The 21,018-nt window shown below is 41.9% G+C and overlaps 1 non-coding gene and 1 pseudogene across 1 annotated transcript; both read right to left on the reverse strand.

The window, feature by feature from the left end:
- Positions 1-1,199: 1,199 nt before the first annotated feature.
- On the reverse strand, positions 1,200-2,222 carry LOC129035451 (immunoglobulin-binding protein 1-like; annotated as a pseudogene).
- A 56-nt stretch (positions 2,223-2,278) lies between these two features.
- LOC129035958 (small nucleolar RNA SNORD42) lies at positions 2,279-2,345 on the reverse strand. Its single transcript, XR_008502435.1, has one exon. It is a non-coding gene; the product is annotated as a small nucleolar RNA SNORD42 (small nucleolar RNA).
- Positions 2,346-21,018: the final 18,673 nt, after the last annotated feature.

Raw genomic sequence — 21,018 nt, forward strand, 5'->3', positions numbered from 1 at the left:
ATGGCTTGAACCTAGGAGGTCAAGGCTGCAGTGAGTGGAGACTGTACCACTGCATTCCAGCCTGGGTGACAGAGCGAGACCCTATCAAAACAAACAAAAACTCCAAAAGATAGTTATAGTTATTATATGTATTTAAAAACCACATCAGTAGGGAACAGTTATTACTAGGAACTTAAAAGTGAGGAATTTTTTGTCAAAATTATTCCAGAGTATGCCAAGAAGTCTAGAGAATTAATCGAACATTTTGGTGTTTAAAAAGGATAGCTGTTATCTGGTCACAGACTAACTTAGTCATTTTCCAAAAAGAAAATCCAAATTCTAATTTGACTCTTTTTTATTTTAGAATATCATCCATGCAACAATTTTTAGTCAAGAATTTATGTTTTTAATAAATCTACTAACATTGATTTCACCTTAAAATTTTTTAACCATTTATAGATGATTCTTCAATTGATCTTAATATACATTTATATGTGTGTGTTTAGACATATATAATTATGTGGCTATGTAAATAAGTTACAAAATTAAAGCTGTTAACTTTAAGATAAAATTAATCCTATCAGTGTATTAAATAATGTATTTATACTTGAAATTATAATATAAATATATAAAGAATTTATTTAATAAATAAACTATATTATCTTGCATACATATTCATATTTCTCTGTAATTATTATGAGTATAGTCTTTATTGTTTTATTAATTATCACTTTTAGCCAAAGCAACCAACTTTTGTTTTTTGCAGGGAAGTCTAGAAGACAGTAAACCGAGAAATATCCACCTAATTTTTTTGGTACACATTTTAGACTATCTTCATAAATGTCAAGCTGGCAAAACAAACCAATATATGATATCATTCAAAGCATTTACACAGTTTATTTTTGCTTGTTTGTTTGCTTATTTTATTTTTTATCAGATCCCCTATTCGGAAAAGCACATTTACACATCCTGTTTATAGTCATTTTATAACGTTATAAGAATAAGAATAGATCACATCTGTATTTAGTGACCAGAGGTTTTTTTTGTTTGTTTTGTTTTTGTTTTTAATCACTTGACACTTTATTGAACGCAAAACAAGATTTAGCATCTTTGCCTTCGTTGTACACAGCTAAAGCGTGAGCCCAGGGAGGGGAGGACTGTCTGGCTTTCCTTGGTGTGGGAGGTGTGCACCCTGCAGTCCTGTCAGTGTTGTGGGAACATCAGCCCATGTTCTGTCGGTTGCCATAGCCCCAAGGATGGGTGTCCTTCCAGTCATCCCACTCCGGAGCTCTGTAAAGTGTTTGTCCATCATCCTCTTCCTCCTTTTCTTCTTGATGTTCCTATTGCTGAGCTGCTTTTCTGAATTCCTCTGGTGTTGCCTTGGCTATTTCCTGATCTGGTAATGCTCCATATTTCCGATGTTGCTCATACCAGTCACTCACCGTCATAGTTGCCAGACTTGGATAACCTGCTCCAAATACTTTGGCTTGGGCCGTGTTCTGAGTGAGAATGAAGGGTTTCACTGGAGGCCTCTCCTGGTGAGATGAGTTAGAAGTTGATGCCTCCTGAAGAGTCTCTTTCTCTTGGGATCTTTATTTCCTGGTCAGTGCTCTCAATCTCTTCTAAGCTGATATCAATCCGCCGCTGAAGGTGAAGAAGATAATATTCACAAACACGCTCATCGTCTGCTTGACCACTTTCCACAGCAGATTTCATTGCAGACAACCTATGCTCCAACTCCTTCTTCTGCTTGTATCTCTCTATTTTACCCTGTCTTCGAGATGCCATAGCAACAAGCCTAGGATAAGCCATGGAGGAATTAGCGGTGTGATTTTCGGCTGAGTTGTTCTTGGCTTTGGGCAGCTCAAACTCTGCCACATGATAGCAATGACACTGAGTTAAGTGGTTTATAAAGTGGTCTCGAGCCCGCTGCAAATGATCTAGACGCTTGCTGGGGTTGACTTGTTTCATGGTGAGGGCTCCTTGAAACGCTGGCACCAACAGGTACTTCAGGTCGGTGGAAGCAATCTCTTCCAAATCTTCATTTCGGCTGAACAACTCGAGCTGCGATAACATTTCGGCAGCCTTCTCAAGGAGGTCCACCCAGGCCCTTGAACACCTTCTCCTGGACTATCCGGAAACCGGCGGATTCAGTCCCTACTTCTACTTCGTCCAGAATCTGTTTGCCGGTTTCCAACAGCTCGGGGGGACAGCGGGAGCAGTAGTTCATCTTCAGCAGCCATCTTGGGGAGGGCTTTTTTTTACTTTTCTTTTTCTTTAAATTATAAAATTTCCACATGTGCATCAGTGGTTCCTTTGAAGACATCACAAGTCTCAGAAGATTAAGGTTTTTCCATCATATGCTATGACCAGAGTTTTGTACCATTTTTTAACTTAAAATTGTTCAAGTATCCAAAGATCATATATCAATTAATTTGTTTTATAAGTTCTTAAAAATTTTAAAACTTGGAAATTAAAATTTTAATTAACACATTTTATAGTATTATAGGAATTTCACATAATCAAAACCTTTCAAAAGACATCTGTAATTACATTTTTATTTAATTAAACACCATATTATATTTCAATCTTGAACAATTTTTGGAAATAATAAGTTATTTGATTCTTAAGCCCAATATAAAAATTTAGAAAGTTTAAAGCATTAGAAATTTAACTTCAGTATTATGAAAATTAAAATACAGTGTTAGCATTTTTACATAACAAAATACCATTTTTAACTTTTTCTGTTTAGAAATTTTTGATTATTTATGTGGACTAGATATTTCTAGCATGCACACGTGACAACAAAATGATTTTTTTTAAGTCAATTCACCTTTAAAATTTCTTGAGGGAGGATAGGAGGGAGAAAACAGGAAAACAAAGTGAGAAGAATCCAGATACAGTGGCATGCACCTATAGTCCCAGCTACTCAGGAGGCTGAAGCAGGAGGATCACTTAAGGCCAGGGGTTCGCAGCTGTAGTGTACTGTAATCACGCCTGTGGATAGCCACTGCACTCCAGCCTGGGTAACATAGTGCAACTCTGTCTCTTTAAAAAAAAGAAAGAAAAGAAAAGAAAAAGCAGGAGCCAGCTATAGATACATATACAATTATTGGAGAAAAGCTAATAATCTTTCTGCTCTAAGGAGAGGGGAAAAGTTTAGATATAGAAAAACCCATTTCAGGATACACATGCACACACACAAGTTGTTACACCTGGTTGAAACAGTAACTTGGGCCCTTGACAATTTTGCCAACTCATAGAATAAAGCAGCCAATATTTATTAAACCCCTAAGAATGGAAATGAAGGATGTTTGGGGAGGGAGGGAGTCTTTCATTAAACTAAATGATCTCTCTTTTAGAAAAATAAGACAAAAAAGAAAAAACATTTTAAAAAGAGAAAAAAAATTTAATAAAAAAGAAAAAGAATAGAGAAGACAGTCCCCTCATGAGACTTGGGTTTTTTTTTCCTTTTTCATTCTAAGACATGTCTAAAATGAACAATCTTATTTGAGCCAAAGTTCTCCAGAGTAGCCTCTAAAATTCACTGTCCTCTGTGAAGTTATGCCAGGAAGCAGTGCAAGTATCTTACAGGCAAACCACAAGAGGTTGGCTGGTGGTCAAAAATAAAAATATTACTTTTATAAGTAATATAAAAGAAACTTTTTAAACAAATTCTCTCTCTCTTTTTAAAATACAAAATATAAAAGAAAAACTCATGAATTTGGGCCCTAACCCCAAGGATAAATTGCTCTGCCTACCAACTCAAGAGATCAGCATGACTCTAAGGGACCAAAGAGATAATAAAAGTCCAGATTCAATGCAAAACCCATATAATCAAGGACAGAGAGGCCTAATGCAGGGGAGACTCAAGAAGTCTCAGATGCGCATATTATTACCAAGCGTTCTGGTTCATGGCAGCGAGGATCTTGGCCATACCTCCATGATACTGTTCCAGCCCAATCAGCCTCAGACCATCAGGGACAAACCTGTAGTTGAAAGAATTATGGTTGACTGACTTGCTGCAACAAGACAGACTGCACATCAGAGAAACTATGAGATGTCTCACCAAACAAAAGAAAAGATAAGATAAGGGGCTGGGCACGGTGGCTCAAGCCTATAATCCCAGCACTTTGGGAGGCCAAAGAGGTCTGATCACTTGAGTCCAGGAGTTTGAGACCAGCATAGCAATGTGGTGAAACCCTGTCTCTACAGAAAATACAAAAATACTAGCCTGGCGTGCTGGCATGCGCCTGTGGTCCCAGCTACTCAGGAGGCTGAGGTGGGAGGATCACTTGAGCCCAGGAGGTGGAGGCTGCAGTGAGCTGTGATTGCACCACTGCACTCCAGCCTGGGCTACAGTGAGACCCTATGTCCAAAAAAAAAAAAAAAAAATAGATAGGGACTGGGCATGGTGGCTCACACCTGTAATCCCAGCAGTTTGGGAGGCCAAGGCAGGCAGACCACGAGGTCAAGAGATCGACACCATCCTGGCCAACGTGGTGAAACCCTGTCTCTACTAAAAATACAAAAATTAGCAGGGCATGGTGGCACATGCCTGGAGTCCCAGCTACTTGAGAGGCTGAGGCAGGAGGATCACTTGAACCCAGGAGGCGGAGGCTGCAGTGAGCCCAGATCACGCCACTGCACTCCAACCTGGCGACAAGAGCGAGACTCTGTCTCAAAAAAAGAAAAAAGAAAAAAGACAGGATTTGGGGAAGAGGGATATTTAGGTGAAAATTAAATAAAGCAGTATTTTGATAGGATCAAAGCAAAATAGGGTTGTATGTAAAGTGGGACAACATCAGATCTGGACTGCAAAGGAAAACAGGTTCCTGTTTCTTTTCTTTCCTTTTTCTTTTCTTTTTTTTTTTTTTTTTTTTTTTTTTTTTTTTTTTTTTTTTGAGACACAGTTTCACTCTGTATCCAGGCTGGAGTGCAGTGGCACAATCTCGGCTCATTGCAGCATCTGCCTCCTGGACTCAAGCCATCCTCCTGCCTCAGCCTCCTGAGTAGCTGGGACCACAGGCGTCCGCCACCACACCCAGCTAATTTTGTTATTTTTAGTAGAGACAGGGTTTTGCCATGTTGGTCTCAAACTCCTGACCTCAGGTGATCCACCTGCCCCAGCCCCTCAAAGTGCTGGGATTACAGGGGTGAGCCACCACGCCTGGCCATGGTTCCCGTTTCTTTGGGTACTAGAAAGTTAAGGTGGAATGTTGTTTTCAGAAAGTCCTTCTCTGAAGCTTTGCACCTGGATTGGAAATTAAAGTTGCTTCTTTGTGCCTTAGATGTTCCAAGTAAGAGTGGGATATTTCATTTTTCCTGACATAATTTCAGTGGTTTCTGGTCTATCATTTCAGGGAACCAAGCTTCTCAGGCAGAGAGAAAACAGTAGTCACTCCAGCAAGGGGGTTGTTTTTATGCTTTACAGCTGCAGCATGTCCTTGAGAGAAACATTATTTCTCTTTAACTTTGCAGCTAACTTTATTTGTATGTGTCCTCCCAGATTCATGCGTAGCAGGGCATATTTTTATTTTCTCAGTCCCAGCTAATTTATTTTCTCAGTTTTAAAGCCTGCAGAAATGGGCCAGGCACCATGGCTCACTCCTGTAATGCCAGCACTTTGGGAGGCTGAGGTGGGCGGATCACTTGAGGTTAGGAGTTCAAGAACAGCCTGGCCAACATGGTGAAACCCTGTCTCTACTAAAAATACACAACTAGCTGGGCGTGGTGGCAGGTGCCTGTAGTCCCAGTTTATCAGGAGGCTGAGGCAGGAGAACCGCTGAGACCCGGGAGGCGGAGGCTGCAGTGAGCTGAGATCATACCATTGCACTCCAGCCTGGGTGACAGAGCGAGACTGTCTCAAAAAATAAAATAAAATAGCCTGCAGAAATGGTGAGATAGTGTTCTCTCTAACACCATTCAGGACAGAAAGAAAAAAAAAGAAAAAGAAAACGAATAAGCATTGAGATTTTATAGATCAACTCTTACTAGTCTAACATAGTTAAGGGATATGGACTGGTATATAGATGGTCTTGATAAACTTTTCCACAGGAATCCAAGCTAGGGAAAACACCTTTGAACACAATACTGGCATGCAGGTTGATGTACAGAAAAGGGCACAGGCTTTCTAGCCAGTCAGGTTTGAATTCTGTCTCTAACAGGACAAGACATGGGCAAATTATTTGTCCTTGCTTAGGTTTTCATTAACAGATGTTCATGGAGCAAGTTACTCTACAAGGCTCTAAACTGGATTTCTCTCATCAGGATTATTGTGAGAATTAAGTATGTTAGCAGGCGAATATATTTAGCACTGTTCCTGTCCCCCAAAATATGCTACCCTGAGTTTTGAAATGTAAAGAAAAGTCTGGAGGAGGAGACTGTTGACTCATTGGCGGTCAGGATCCTAACAAATAGGGGCAGAAATGATTGTAGCTTGCACGAAGGGAGCAGGAGTCTAAGGATAATCTTTAAGAACCAGAGACAGCCGGGTGTGGTGGCTCACGCCTGTAATCCCAGCACTTTGGGAGGCTGAGGCGGACGGATCACGACGTCAGGAGATCGAGACCATCCTGGCTAACACAGTGAAACCCGTCTCTACTAAAAATACAAAAAATTAGCCGGGTGTGGTGGCGGGCGCCTGTAGTCCCACCTATTCGGGAGGTTGAGGCAGGAGAATGGCGTGAACCCCGGGGGCGGAGCTTGCAGTGAGCCGAGATCGCGCCACTGCACTCCAGCCTGGGCAACAGAGGGAGACTCCGCCTCAAAAAAAAAAAAAGAACCAGAGACAAGGCCGGGAGCGGTGGTTCACTCCTGTAATCCCAGCACTTTGGGAGGCCAAGGTGAGCGGATCACAAGGTCAGGAGATCGAGACCATCCTGGCTAACACGGTGAAACCCCGTCTCTACTAAAAATACAAAAAAAATTAGCTGGGCGTCATGGCGGGCGCCTGTAGTCCCAGCTACTCAGGAGGCTGAGGCAGGAGAATGGCGTGAACTCGGGAGGCAGAGCTTGCAGTGAGCCGAGATGGCGCCACTGCACTGCAACCTGGGCGACAGAGTGAGACTCCGTCTCAAAAAAAAAGAACCAGAGACATATAGTATGTTATTTTTCCTAAAATGATCTTTTTCATATATTAATATTTCTGAAATCAGGATACAATTTAAAATCTATTATGTATATTTAATAGAGTATTTCTTTTTCTTTTTTTTTTTTGAGATGGAGTCTCGCTCTGTCGCCCAGGCTGAAGTGCAGTGGTGCCATCTCGGCTCACTGCAAGCTCCGCCTCCCGGGTTCACGCCATTCTCCTCGCTCAGCCTCTCGAGTAGCTGGGACTACAGGTGCCCGCCGCCTCGCCCGGCTAATTTTTTGTATATTTAGTAGAGACGGGGTTTCACTGTGTTAGCCAGGATGGTCTCGATCTCCTGACCTCGTGATCTGCCCGACTCAGCCTCCCAAAGTGCTGGGATTACAGGCGTGAGCCACCGCGCGCGGCCTAAAATTTCTTTTTTGAGACAAGGTATTGCTTTGTTGCTCAGGCTGAAGTGCAGTGATGTGATCATGGCTCACTGCAGCCCCGACCTCCTGGGCTGAAGCTATCCTCCCGCCTTAGCCTCCAGAGTAGCTGAGACTACAGGCACACACCACACACTGAGGCGGGCAGAGGCTGAGGCAGGAGGATTGCTTGAGCCCAGAACTTTGCAGCTGCACTGAGTCGTGAATGTACCACCGCACTGTAGCCTGAGAAACAGAGCGAGAGCCTGTTAAAAAAAATAGATAGGGCCGGGCGTGGTGGCTCACGCCTGTAATCCCAGCACTTTGGGAGACCGAGGCGGGTAGATCACCTGAGGCCAGGAGTTCGAGACCAGCCTGGCCAAACATGGTGAAACCCCGTCTCCACCAAAAATACAAAAAAATTAGCCGGACTTGGTGGCAGGCGTCTGCATTAGCAGCTACTCGGAAGGCGAGGGAGGAGAATCGCTTGAACCCGGGAGGCGGAGGTTGCAGCGAGCCGAGAACGCGCCAGTGCACTCCAGCCTGGGCAAAAAGAGTGAAACTCCATCTCGAAATAAAATAAAATAAAATAAATAGATAAATTACAAAAAAACTGATTCTGATTAAATAATTTCAGAGAAATAAAAAGAAAATTTATGGCTGGGTGAGGTGGCTCACGCCTATAATCCCAGCACTTTGGGAGGCCAAGGCAGAAGGATCACTTGAGCCAGGAGGTTCAGGCTGCAGTGAGAGAGAAAAGATGTTCATGAGAGAACATGAACCAGAAAAGAAAAGAAATAAAAATTTTAAAAAGAGATGTTATTTTTAAAATAAAATATGTATATCACCAATTTTACCATGTGCAGTTTTAGGTAAAATCATTTTTATTTGATGCCATTACTAATAGTAATATTCATTTTGAATTTGATAAAAGACTGATAATTTGCATTTTTTCTTTTTCTTTTTTTTTTTTTTTTTTTTTTTGGAGACGAAGTCTTGCTCTGTTGCCCAGGGTGGAGTGCAATGGCGTGATCTCTGCTCACTGCAACTTCTGCCTCCCAGGTTGAAGCCATTCTCCTGCCTCAGCCTCCGGAGTAGCTGGGATACAGGTGTCCGCCACCACGCCCGGCTAATTTTTTGTATTTTAGTAGAGACGGGGTTTCACCATGTTGCCCAGGCTGGTATCGAATCCCTGAGTTCAGGCAATCCGCCTGCCTCGGCCTCCCAAAGTGCGTGAGCCACTGTGTGCCCGGCCAATAATTTGCATTTTTTCTTAGAAAATCCATGAGAAATAATGAGTAATTCCTTTTTCATCATTCAGGCTTCATCCATTGTAGTAGGTGCTCTAATATATTACTAATCTAATTTTCCCACATACTCAGTTTCTGTATAAAGTAATAACTGTCCACATTGTGACGATTACAAAGAGTAAATCGTGGTATATTAAATATTCTGAATGATCAAATTGACAGTCAAAATACCCTGCTTCAATGACAAACTTATAAGGCAAAAATCCAAAATTTTTTTTTTTGCGTTTTGGGAACTACTAATTAGTTCAGTCATATTAAAAGGTAAAGAAAGAAAACTAGGCTGGGCACATTGGCTCACACCTGTAATCCTAGCACTTTGGGAGGCCGAGGCGGGTGGATCATGAGGTCAAGAGATCAAGACCATCCTGGCCAACATGGTGAAACCCTGCCTCTACCAAAACTAGAAAAATTAGCCAGGCCTGGTGGCGGGCACCTGTAATCCTACAAATTCGGGAGGCTGAGACAGGAGAATCGCTGGAACCCGGGAGGCAGAGGTTGCAGTGAGCCGAGATTGCGCCATTGCGCTCCAGTCTGGGCGACAGAGCAAGACTCTCTCTCAAAAGAAAGAAAACTAAAGAAACTTTAAGTTACCATTACATCTGTCTTAAGCTAAAAAAAAAAAAAAAAAAGTTAAGACCAATGTTGGCAAATATAACAAAATCAAATTAATTAATACAAAAATTTTGTAAGTAGCTCTGTAGATTATTCAGTCTTTTTGGAGAGCAATATGGCAATAGTGATAAATTATACTACTTTGGGAAATGTACAACAAACAATTACCACAATCCAAAGGAATAAAGAATATTGTACAGTGAGGTTTATAGTCTTCATAACAATAACTCTAAAAACTAAATTTCATCCATGATGTTATAAAACTGGTGGCATGTGTACAAAAATATATACTCCTCTATGAACATTTAGTTTTTTACAGTAGTCAATGTCATTTACATTTTTCCACATTTATACCACCTTCTTTCCCTTTCATTCCTTTATGTATCCCTGGGGGATCACTTATCTTCTACAATTAGTATTAGCTTTAGAATTTCCTTTGGCGACAGCTTTCTGGCGATTATGTGTTAATTTTTTTCTCACAGAAGATTAGAAGATGTCTTTTATCACTCCAAATCTTTTTTTTTTTTTTTTTTTTTAGAGACAGGGTCTCGCTGTGTCTCCTAGGCTGGAGTGCAGTGGCACCATCATAGCTTACTGCAGCCTTGACCTCCTGGGCTCAAGTGATCCTCCCACCTCAGCCTCCTGAGTAGCTGGGACCATAGGCACACACTACACTCAGCTAATTTTTTAACGTTTTGTTAAAACAGGATCTTGCTATGTTCCCCAGGCTGGTCTCGAACTCCTGAGCTGAAGCAATCCTCCCCTCTCAACCTTCCAAAGTGCTGGAATTACAGGCATAAGCCATTGCACTTGGAGTCATCTCCAATGTTACAAGAATTTTGACTGATTGGCAATTCTCGGTTGTAGTTACCCTCAACACATTCAGTACATCATTCCACTGTTAACTGTTTTTCACAGTTTCTATTCAGAAGTCAAAAGAGTAAAAAATCAGCTTTACTGTTGCTTTTTCTTTTCTTTCCTTCTTTTGTTCTTTCTTTCTTTCTTTCTTTCTTTTTTGAGACAGGATCTTGCTCTGTTGCTCAGACTGGACTGCAGTGCCACGATCACGGCTCACTACAGCCTCGACCTCCTGGGCTCAAGTGATCCTCCCATTTCAGCCTGCAAAGTAGCTGGGACTACAGGTTCGTGGCCACCTTGCCCTGCAATTTTTATTTTTATTTTTTAGTAGAGATGAGGTCTCCCCATGTTGCCCAGGCTGGTATTAAACTCCTGGGCTCAACTAGTCGTCCCACTTTGGCCTCCCAAAGTGCTGAGATTACAGGCAGGAGCCACTGCACCCAGCCGGTTGTGGGGTTTTTTTTTAGATAGTCTTTATCAGGTTGTGGAAGTTCCTTCTGCATTAGTCCGCTCAGGCTACCATAAGAAAATACCACAAATTAGGTGGCCTAAACAACAGACATTTATTTCTCATAGTTCTGGAGACTAAAATCCAAAGATCAAGGTGCCAGCAGGATTGGGTTCTGTTGAGGCCTCTTTTCCTGGCTTATAGATGGCTGCATTCTCACTGTGTCCTCGCATGGCCTTTTCTCTGCGTTTGTGTTGGTGAAGTGGGGGAGATCTGATGTCTCTTCCTTTTCTTATAATGATAGTAGTCCCCTCAGATTAGGGCCCCACCCATATGAACTCATTTAACCTTTCTTTTCTTTTCTTGAGACAGTGTCTCGCTCTGTCGCCCAGGCTGGAGTACAGTGGCGCGATCTCGTCTCACTGCAACCTCTCCACCTCCTGGGTTGAAGCGATTCTCCTGCCTCAGCCTCGTGAGTAGCTGGGATTACAGGCATGCGCCACTACACCCGGATAATTTTTTTTTTTTTTTTTTTTGAGACGGAGTCTCGCTCTGTCGCCCAGGCTGGAGTGCAGTGGCGTGATCTCGGCTCACTGCAAGCTCCGCCTCCCAGGTTCACGCCATTCTCCTGCCTCAGCCTCCTGAATAGCTGAGACTACAGGCGCCTGCCACCGTGCCCGGCTAATTTTTTGTATTTTTAGTAGAGACAGATTTAACCGTGTTAGCAAGGATGGTCTCAATCTCCTGGCCTCGTGATCCGCCCGCCTCGGCCTCCCAAAGTGCTGGGATTACGGGCTTGAACCACTGCGCCCGGCCTAATTTTTGTATTTTTAGTAGAGAGGAAGCTTCACCATGTTGGCCAGGCTGGTCTCAAACTCCTGACGTCAAGTGATCTGCCCGCCTCAGCCTCTCAAACTGCTGAAATTACAGGCGTGAGCCACTGCGCCTGGCCTCATTTAAGCTTCATTATCTCCATAAAGACCCTGTCTCCAAATACAACCACATTGGAGGTTAGGGTTCCAACATATGAATTTGAAGGGGGAACACAATTTACTTGATAACACCTTCTATTTCTAGTTTGTTGTGTGTATTTGTTTTTTATCATGGAAGGGTATTATATTTTGTCAAGTGCTTTTTCTGTATCTGTTAAGGTTAGCATGTGGTTTTCTTTATATTACTACGTGTGGTATATTGATTTTCAGATGTTTGTATTCCTGGGATACATCTCTTCTGGTCATCGTGTATAATCCTTTTTATATGTTGCTGGATTCAGTTTCCTAACTTTTAGGGTTTTTTGCTTTTGTTTTTGTTGAGACAGAGCCTCACTCTGTTACCCAGGCTGGAGTGCAGTGGGCGATTTTGACTCACTGCAACCTCCACTTCCCGGGTTCAAGCAATTCTCGTGTCTCAGCCTCCTGAGTAGCTGGGATTACAGGCATGCGCCAACGTGCCTGGCTAATTTTTGTATATTTAGTAGAGACGGGGGTTTCATCATGTTGGCCAGGCTGGTCTCGAACTGCTGACCTCAAGCAATCCACCCGCCTCAGCCTCCCAAAGTGCTAGGATTATGGGCATAAGCCACCATGCCCAGGCTTGGGGTTTGTTTTGAGAATTTTTGTGTATGTATTCATAAGAAATATTGGTCTGTAGTTTTCTTGTTATGTCTATGTCATTCTTTAATATCAGAGTAATACTAGCCTCATAGAATGAATTGCAAAGAGTTCCCTCTTGTTTTTTGGAAGGATTTGTGAAGAACTGGTGTTAATTCTTCTTTAAACATTGTGGTAAAATTCACCTTGGAAGCATCTAGTCCTGGACTTTGCTTCATGGAAAGTTTTTCTTTTTAAATTATTAATTCAATCTCATTACTTGTTATATATCCATTCAGATTTTCTTTTTGTTTTAGTTTTTATTTTACTTTATTTTTTTGAGACAGGGTTTTGCTCTATCACCCAGACTGGAGTTCTTTAGATTTTCTATGTCTTCTTGAGTTAATTTCAATAGTTTTTGCTTTCTAGGAATTTACTCATTTCATTTGGGTTATCTAATCTGTTGCTATACAGTTGTTCATTGTACTTTCTTATATTCCTTTTTATTTCTGTAAGGTCTGTATTGATGTCTCCTCTCTTATTCCTGATTTTAGTTATTTAAGTCTTCTCTCTTTTGTTATTGGCCAGTATAACTATTGGTTTGTCAATTTCGTTGATTTTCAAAAACCAATTTTTGGTTTTGTTGATTTCTCTATTGTTTTTATATCCTCTATATCATTAATTTTCACTTTAATCCTATTAGTTCATTTCTCCCGCTGGCTTTGAGTTTGATTTGTTCTTCTTTTCCTAGTTTCTTAAAGTGGAAAATTAGTTATTGATTTCACATCTTACTTTTTATTTTATTTTGTTATTATTATTATTATTTTTTGAGACAGGGTCTCTGTTGCCCAGGCTGGAGTACAGTGGTGCCATCTCGGCTCACTGCAACCTCTGCTTCCCAGGGTAAAGTGGTCCTCCCACCTCAGCCTCCTGAATAGCTGGGACTATAGGCACAGGCCACCAAGGCCCTGCTAATTATTGGTATTTTTTGTAGAGACCGGATTTGCCATGTCGCCCAGGCTGGTCTCAAACTCCTGGCCTCAAGTGATCTACCCGCCTTGGCCTCCCAAAGTGCTGGGATTACAGGTGTGAGCCACCATGCCCAGTCCCAATATTTTATTTAAAAAGCAAGATGTCAGGCCAGGTACAGTGGTTCACACCTGTAATCCCAGCACTTTGGGAGGCCGAGGTGGATCGCTTGAGGCCAGGAGTTTGAGACCAGCCTGGGCAACATGGCAAAACCCAGTCTCTACAAAAAATACCAAAAATAAGCTCACGTAGTGGCGTGGTGGAACATACCTGTAATCTCAGCTACTTGGGAGGCTGAGGCAGAAGAATCGCTTGAACCTGGGAGGCGAAGGTTGCAGTGAGCCAAGATTGTGCCACCGCACTCCAGCCTGGGCAACAAAGCGAGACTCTGTTTCAAATAAATAAATTAATTAATTAAATTAAATATAGGCACTTACACCTATAAATTTTCCTCCATGAACTAACTTAGCTGGATCCCATAGTTTCATATGCTGTTTTAGTTTTTATCCATCTCAAACTACTTCTCGGTTTCCCCTGTATTTTTTCTTTGACTTATTGACTATTTTGGAGTTTGTTGTTTAATTTCCACATACTTGTGAATTTCTCAAATTTCCTTTTGTTAAGTCCTTATTTGATTTCATTGTGGCCACAGAAAATACTCTGTATGACTTCAATCTTTCTAAATTTATTCAGGCTTTTTTTAAAAATAATGTATCATACAGCTTATGCTGGAGAATATTCCATGTCCATTTGAAAAGAATATGTGTTCTGCTATTGTTGGGAGAAGTGTTCTATAGATGTCTATTAGGTCTGGTTGTTTTATAGTGTTATTTGAGTCTTCTGTTTCCTTGTTGATTTTCTGCCTGGTTGTTCTATCCATTATTCAAAATGAAGTTTCATTGTTTACTACTATTGTTCTTGAATTCTGTCAATTTCACTTAATGTGTTTTCCTTAAATGCTTTGAAGCAATAAGACTACAAGCCTTTGCCAAGGGGCTCTCTGAGTGTATTGGGGAATGACTTTGATGCTCCAGCAGGCTGGTAACAATTCTGAGTTAGCTTTCTCTTCCTGCTTGTGTAGACCCTCAAGGTCAAGCAGCAGTGAGAGATTAGCCCTTTCTCAGCTGTTTCCTGGGCATGTGCACAGGTCTGCCTGTAAGTATGGCCTTCTAGAGTCTCAAGAATGTGTTGGAGATTTTTAAAGCCCTCAATGGATAATTTATTCCCCAGTTTTTATTTCTTTGTTTTATTTGTCAGTCTCTAATTAGCCCAACTCATATTGCCACCTCAGATGGGTGTGATGTTAAACAATTGCCATCGAATGTTTTTGGGACTCAATCTAGGGCTGCAGCTTTTTGCATAGAGTGAGCTCTCAGGTGAGATAAGGACAAATTTGAGTATACAGCTTGTTTCAGTGAATTACTAGGTAGGTCAAATAGTTGCAATTCTATAGGAATTGGTTTTTGTGGGGTACTCTAAATCTGTTGTGTCCCAGTGGTTCCTAAGCATCTGGTTTTTGTATTCACTGTAGTTGCAGAGATGTTGGTTTTCAAGGCTACCATGGAGCTGGAGAGAGGAGGATGAGAATACACAAAGCTCCCTATTCTTACTGAAATAAAACCCCCTTTTTTTTTTTAGGGCGGGGGGTGCGGATAGTCTCATTCTGTGGTCCTGGCAGGCTGCAGTGCAGTGGCATGATCATTGCTCATTGCAGCCTCTAACTTCTGGTCTTAAGCGATCCTGCCTCAGCCTCTTGAGTAGCTGGTACTACAGGCACGTGCCACCATGCCCAGCTAATTTTTTTTTAAACGGAGACTCGCTCTGTCACCCAGGCTGGAGTGCAGTGTCGCGATCTTGGCTCACTGCAACCTCTGCCTCCCAGGTTCAAGCGATTCACCTGCCTCATCCTCCCGAGTAGCCGGGACTACAGGCGCGTGCCACCACGCCCAGCTAATTTTTTGTATTTTTAGTAGAGGCGGGGTTTCACCGTGTTAGCCAGGATGGTCTCGATCTCCTTACCTCGTGTTCCTCCCACCTTGGCCTCCCAAAGTGCTGGGATTACAGGCGTGAGCCACCGTGCCAGGCCAATTTTCTTTTTTTTAATTTGTTGTAGAGACAGGATCTCTCTATGTTGCCCAGGATACTCTTGAACTTCTGGCTTCAAGCGATCCTCCTGCCTCAGCCTCCCAAAATGCTGAGATTATAGGCATGAGCTACCACACCCGGCCTTGAAATAAAGCCTTTGAAAAAAAGTACACCTTGGATTGTTGCAAGACTGTTATCCAGAGTTCTGAAAATGTTGATTTTGACCATTTTTGCCACTTCTCATTGCTTTTGAGAGGTGAAGCCAGCTGGGCTTCTGGGTAGGGTGGGGACTTGGAGAACTTTTCTGTCTAGCTAAAGAATTGTAAACACACAAATCAGTGCTCTGTATCTAGCTAAAGGTTTGTAAGGGCACCAATCAGCACTCTGTAAAAATGGACCAATCAGCACTCTGTAAAATGGACCAATCAGCAGGACATGGGTGGGGCCAAATAAGGGAACAAAAGCTGGCCACCCATCTGGCAGCGGCAACCCGCTGGGGTAGCCTTCTGTGTTGTGGAAGCTTTGTTCTTTTGCTCTTCAGGATAAATCTTGCGGCTGCCCACTGTTTGTAACACTGACTGCAAAGGTCTGCAGCTGCACTCCTGAAGTCAGTGAGACCATGAACCCAGGGGGAGGAACAAACAACTCTGGATGCCCGTCGCGTTTAAGAGCTCTAACACTCGCTGTGAAGGTTTGCGGCTTCACTCCTAAAGTCAAGCGAGACCACGAACCCACCAGATGGAAAAACTCGACATATCTGAACATCTGAAGGGACACACCGTCTTTAAGAACTGTAACACTCACCACGAGGGTCCACGGCTTCGTTCTTGAAGTCAGCAAGACCAAGAACCCACTGGGAGGAACCAATTCTGGACACACTTTGACAGAGCAGATTTTTGGATGTCCTTACTCTGCTATTGTGGAAGTGCTTCTGATTAATATGTTTGTTAAATATCCATTCTTATTTCCCATGAGTTTTTTGTTTGTCTTTGTTTTAGCTAAGAGTGATTTTAATAATGACTATTTTGGTATCTCAGGCTCTGCAGGGGGTTTGGAAAGCCACACTTGGAAACGCTCATGCAGGAAATATTTCCAAAATCACACAAGAATTGGATTCATAAAGACACCTGTTTCTGCTGCTGCTGCTGCTGCTGCTGCTGCTGCTCTTGCTACACACAGGTGCTGCTCCTTTCACCATTATCAGTGCTAGATACTGGATGTTGTTGCTAGAACCACTGCTCCTTCTGAAAAGTCATTGCCACCATGGCTGCACCTGTCCCAGCATTGATTCCACAAAATTCCTACTTCTTTTGATTCACCCTTCAGACTGAAAGTCCAATGCAAGAGAATTCTGATCGAGAGAGCTGAGTTAACATGTCTATGCTCTGGGTATAAGGGAGCCTGGGAAAGTGATTTTTAAATTTCTATATTGGGTGGTACTCTTGGTACACCACGACTCGTAGGATGGGAATTCTTCAAACATGGGAAATAACTCTCTATATTCCATAAAACCTGTACAATGTCATAATAAAAATGACGTACTTAATTTTTAAAAAGTTTTAATTGACACAATAATTGTGCATATTTACTGGATACAATATGATGTATCAATACCTGTATACATTGTGTAGTGATCAAATCAAGGTCATTAACATATCCATCATCTCAAACATTTATCATTTCTTTGTGGTGGGAACATAAAAATCCTTTCTTCTAGCTATTTTGAGATATACCTTATTTTGACTATAGTCACCCTACTGTAAAATAGGATACCAGCATTTATTCTTCCTAATTGTAAATTTGTACCCGTTGACCATCCTCTTCCCATCCCCTCCTCCCTACCCTCCCCAGTCTCTGGTAACTGCTGTTCCATTAACTACTTCTGTGAAATCAACTTTTTAGATTCTACATGTAAATGAGAACATGTGATATTCATCTTTCTGTGTCTGGTGTATTTCCCTTAACATAATGTCTTCTAGGTTCATCGATGTTGTCACAGATTTTGGGATTTTCTTATTTTTATTTTTATTTTATTTTATTTTATTTTATTTAGATGGAGTTTCACTCGTCATCCAGGCTGGAGTGCACTGGCACGATCTTGGCTCACTGCAACCTCTGCCTCCTGGTTTCAAGTGATTCTCCTGCTTCAGCCTCCTGAGTTGCTGGGACTACAGGCGCACACCACCAAGCCTGGCTATTTTGGGTTTTCACCATGTTGGCCAGGCTGGTCTCAAACTCCTGACCTCAGGTGATCCACTCCCCTTGGCCTCCCAAGGTGCTGGGATTACAGGTGTGAACCACCTCGCCTAGCCCTACCATATGTTTTTTATTCATTCTTCTGATGATGGACACTTAGGTTGATTCTATATCTTGACTATTGGGAATAATGTTGCAATAAACATGAGAGTGCAGATATTTGTTCGACACATTGATTTAATTTCCTTTGGATATATACTCAATAATGGGATTGCTGGATCATATGGTAGCCCTGTTTTTAATTTTTTGAGGAGCCTCTATACTGTTTTCCATAATGGCTGTACTAGTTTACATTATCACAGTGTGAAAGGGTTCTCTTTTCTCCACATTCGTTGCCCATACTTATCCTTTTTTGTTTGTTTGGTTTTTTTTTTTTTTTGAGACAAAGTCTGGCTCTATTGCCCAGGCTGGATCCTTTGTCTTTTTGATCATTAATTTGCACTTTATATTCTTGCTTACTATAATAAATGTTGCTTACCATAAGTCTCTTTTAATCTTAGATCCACCTACATTTCCCACTTCTTTTCATGGCATTTACTTGTTGAAGAAATGGGACATTCTTATGAATTTTCCACATTTTAGATTTGGATGGTTTCATCTTCATGGTAGTTTAACATGTGCCTTTCTTTCTTTTCCTGATTACTGGTAGTTGGTTCTAGATGTGGCTGCTTTTAAGATTTTGTTTGTTGTTGATTTTTTTGGTTTTACCATAGTGCATCCTCATGGAGATTTTTCTTTGTTTTTCCTAATTGCAATTGCAATTGCAATTTGTAGGGTATATTGAATTTATAGATTCATTTGTCTCTTCTGGAAAATTTTAAGCCATTGCCTCTTGAAATATTGCCTCTTATTCTCACTTCTAAAACTCTATTTTTTTTTTTTTTTTTTGAGACAGAGTCTTGCTGTGTCACCTAGGGGTTGGAGTGCAGTGGCACGATCTTGGCTCACTGCAACCTCTGCCTCCCAGGTTCATGCGATTCTCCTGCTTCAGCCTCCCGAGTAGCAGGGATTACAGGCATGCACCATCACACCTAATTTTTGTATTTTTAGTAGAGACAGGGTTTCACCATATTGGCCAGGCTGGTCTCGAACTCCTGGCCTCAAATGATCTGCCCGCCTTGGCCTTCCAAAATGCTGGGATTACAGGTGTGAGCCACCATGCCCAGCCAGCGTTTTTGATATTTTAAAAGCCTGTTAGACATTACATATCATTAAAAAATGTACACAAGTTAACAGAAATATTCTTGATTTGGCTGCCATTAAATTAACTTGGTATGATGTGGATTATCACATTGTAGTTCTGACAGCTATATATCTTTGATTAATAGAAATGTTATTACATAATGAGAGCAATATATTTGACAAGTAAAGCCATTCAAAACACATTGTCTATGGGGAGAAGAAATTTAAAGGGTTTCCTGGTGATGAAATATTGAAACTATTCTGTAATACAACTTAACCCCCACTGCTCCCACCCTCCTGTCATTCCTCTGCTTGCAGGGTCTATGAAAAACATATATGCCCCAGATGTTTCATGGTTCAAAGGTAAATAGTGAGTCAATTTCATAGGCCATGTCTTTCATGGGAAGAGTAGTTCCTCCAGATTATCCAGGCTCAAATTCCATTAGAGGAATAAGAATGGATCAATTGTAATATAATCCAACTTTGCTACAATAGATCTCAACACTCAGAAACCAAGTGTATTAAAGATTACTGACCAATCTTAATGCTTAAAGTCAAGTATGCCTGATAGGAGTTTTATAGTTTAATAGACCGCAGAATGTAATCAGCATTGGTGCATTCAATTAGCTGACTTCCCCATTTTAAAATCAGGGGACTAAAGCTAAAGCTGGGCATGGTGACACATGCTGGTAATTCCAGCACTTTGGGAGGCCTAAGCGGGAGGATCACTGGAGCCCAGGAGTTCGAGACCAGCCTGGGCAACATAGTGAGTCCCTGTCTCTAAGACGAAAAAAAAAAAAGGTTTAATTAACTTGGGCAGTATAGCAAGACCTCATTTCTACTAAAAATCAAAAAAAAAAAAAAATTAGCTAGGTATGATGGCATGTGCCTGTGGTCCCAGCTACATGGGAGGCTGAGGTGGGAGGATTGGTGGAGCCCAGGAGGTTGAGGCTGTAGTGAGATGTGATGGCATCACTGCACTCCAGCCTCGGCGACAGAGTGAGACCCTGTCATCAATAAAACAATCCCCTATGAGTGTTCACCAGCCAATACGAATACCCAGGTGGAAGGTGGAGAACATATGAAGAAACTCTCTTTGTGGAACCTCATCAATTACAACAAATTCAATCAATTTTAGTCACTTTGTTACCATAAAAGCCAACAGGTTCAAGAGCATTTTAAAACAGTTTTCTAAGTCTCTATTCTTCCTGAAACTACATTGAAAATATTTATAGACATGCATTTTTTTGGGTTTGAAGAGAATTCACTTTTGGTCAGACTCCCAAAAGGAGATTACCATTGAAAGAGTATGAGAAAAACTTGCCTGCAAGTAAAGTTTCTCACATTTTCTAGCTTGTGCTGGTCTTTAAGAAACCAAAATTAGCCTTTTTGGTTATTTGGATTTTAAGTGACAAGATTATGTTGAATATACTTTTTCCTTTTTTTGTTGAGATGGAGTCTCACTCTGTCGCCCAGGCTGGAGTGCAGTGGCACTATCTTGGCTCACTGAAACCTCTGCCTCCCGGGTTCACAACATTCTCCTGCCTCAGCCTCCCGAGTAGCTGGGATTACACTTGCCCACCACCACACCCTGCTTTTTTGTATTTTTGGTAGAGATGGGGTTTCACCATATTGGCCAGGTTGGTCTAAAACTCCTGACCTCGTGATCCGCCCGCCTCGGCCTCCCAAAGTGCTGGGATTACAGGCGTGAGCCACTGCGTCCGGATGAATATACTTTTTCAAACTACACTTTAGTCTCACTACTCTCCAAGATTATGATACAGCTCCCCGAATGGGTATATCTCTTTGAGTGGTCTCTTTGAAGTGGTACATCTCTTTAAAGGGTAAAACCAGAGATTAAACTGACACTTAAGAATAGAACAATTCCGGCGGGGCACGGTGGCTCATGCTTGTAATCCCAGGACTTTGGGAGGTCGAGGAGGGTGGATCACCTGAGGTCAGGAGTTCGAGACCAGCCTGACCGACATGGCAAAGCCCTGTCTCTACTAAAAATACAAAAATTCTAGCCAGGCATGGTGGCAGATGCCTGTAATCCCAGCTACTTGGGAGGCTGAGTCAGGAGAATCGCTTGAACCCAGGAGGAGGAGGTTACGGTGAGCCCAGATCACGTCACTGCACTCCAGCCTGGGCAACAAGAGTGAAACTCCGACTC

Source organism: Pongo pygmaeus, chromosome 3 (assembly GCF_028885625.2).
Source record: "Pongo pygmaeus isolate AG05252 chromosome 3, NHGRI_mPonPyg2-v2.0_pri, whole genome shotgun sequence".
In the NCBI taxonomy this organism is placed as follows: domain Eukaryota; kingdom Metazoa; phylum Chordata; class Mammalia; order Primates; family Hominidae; genus Pongo; species Pongo pygmaeus.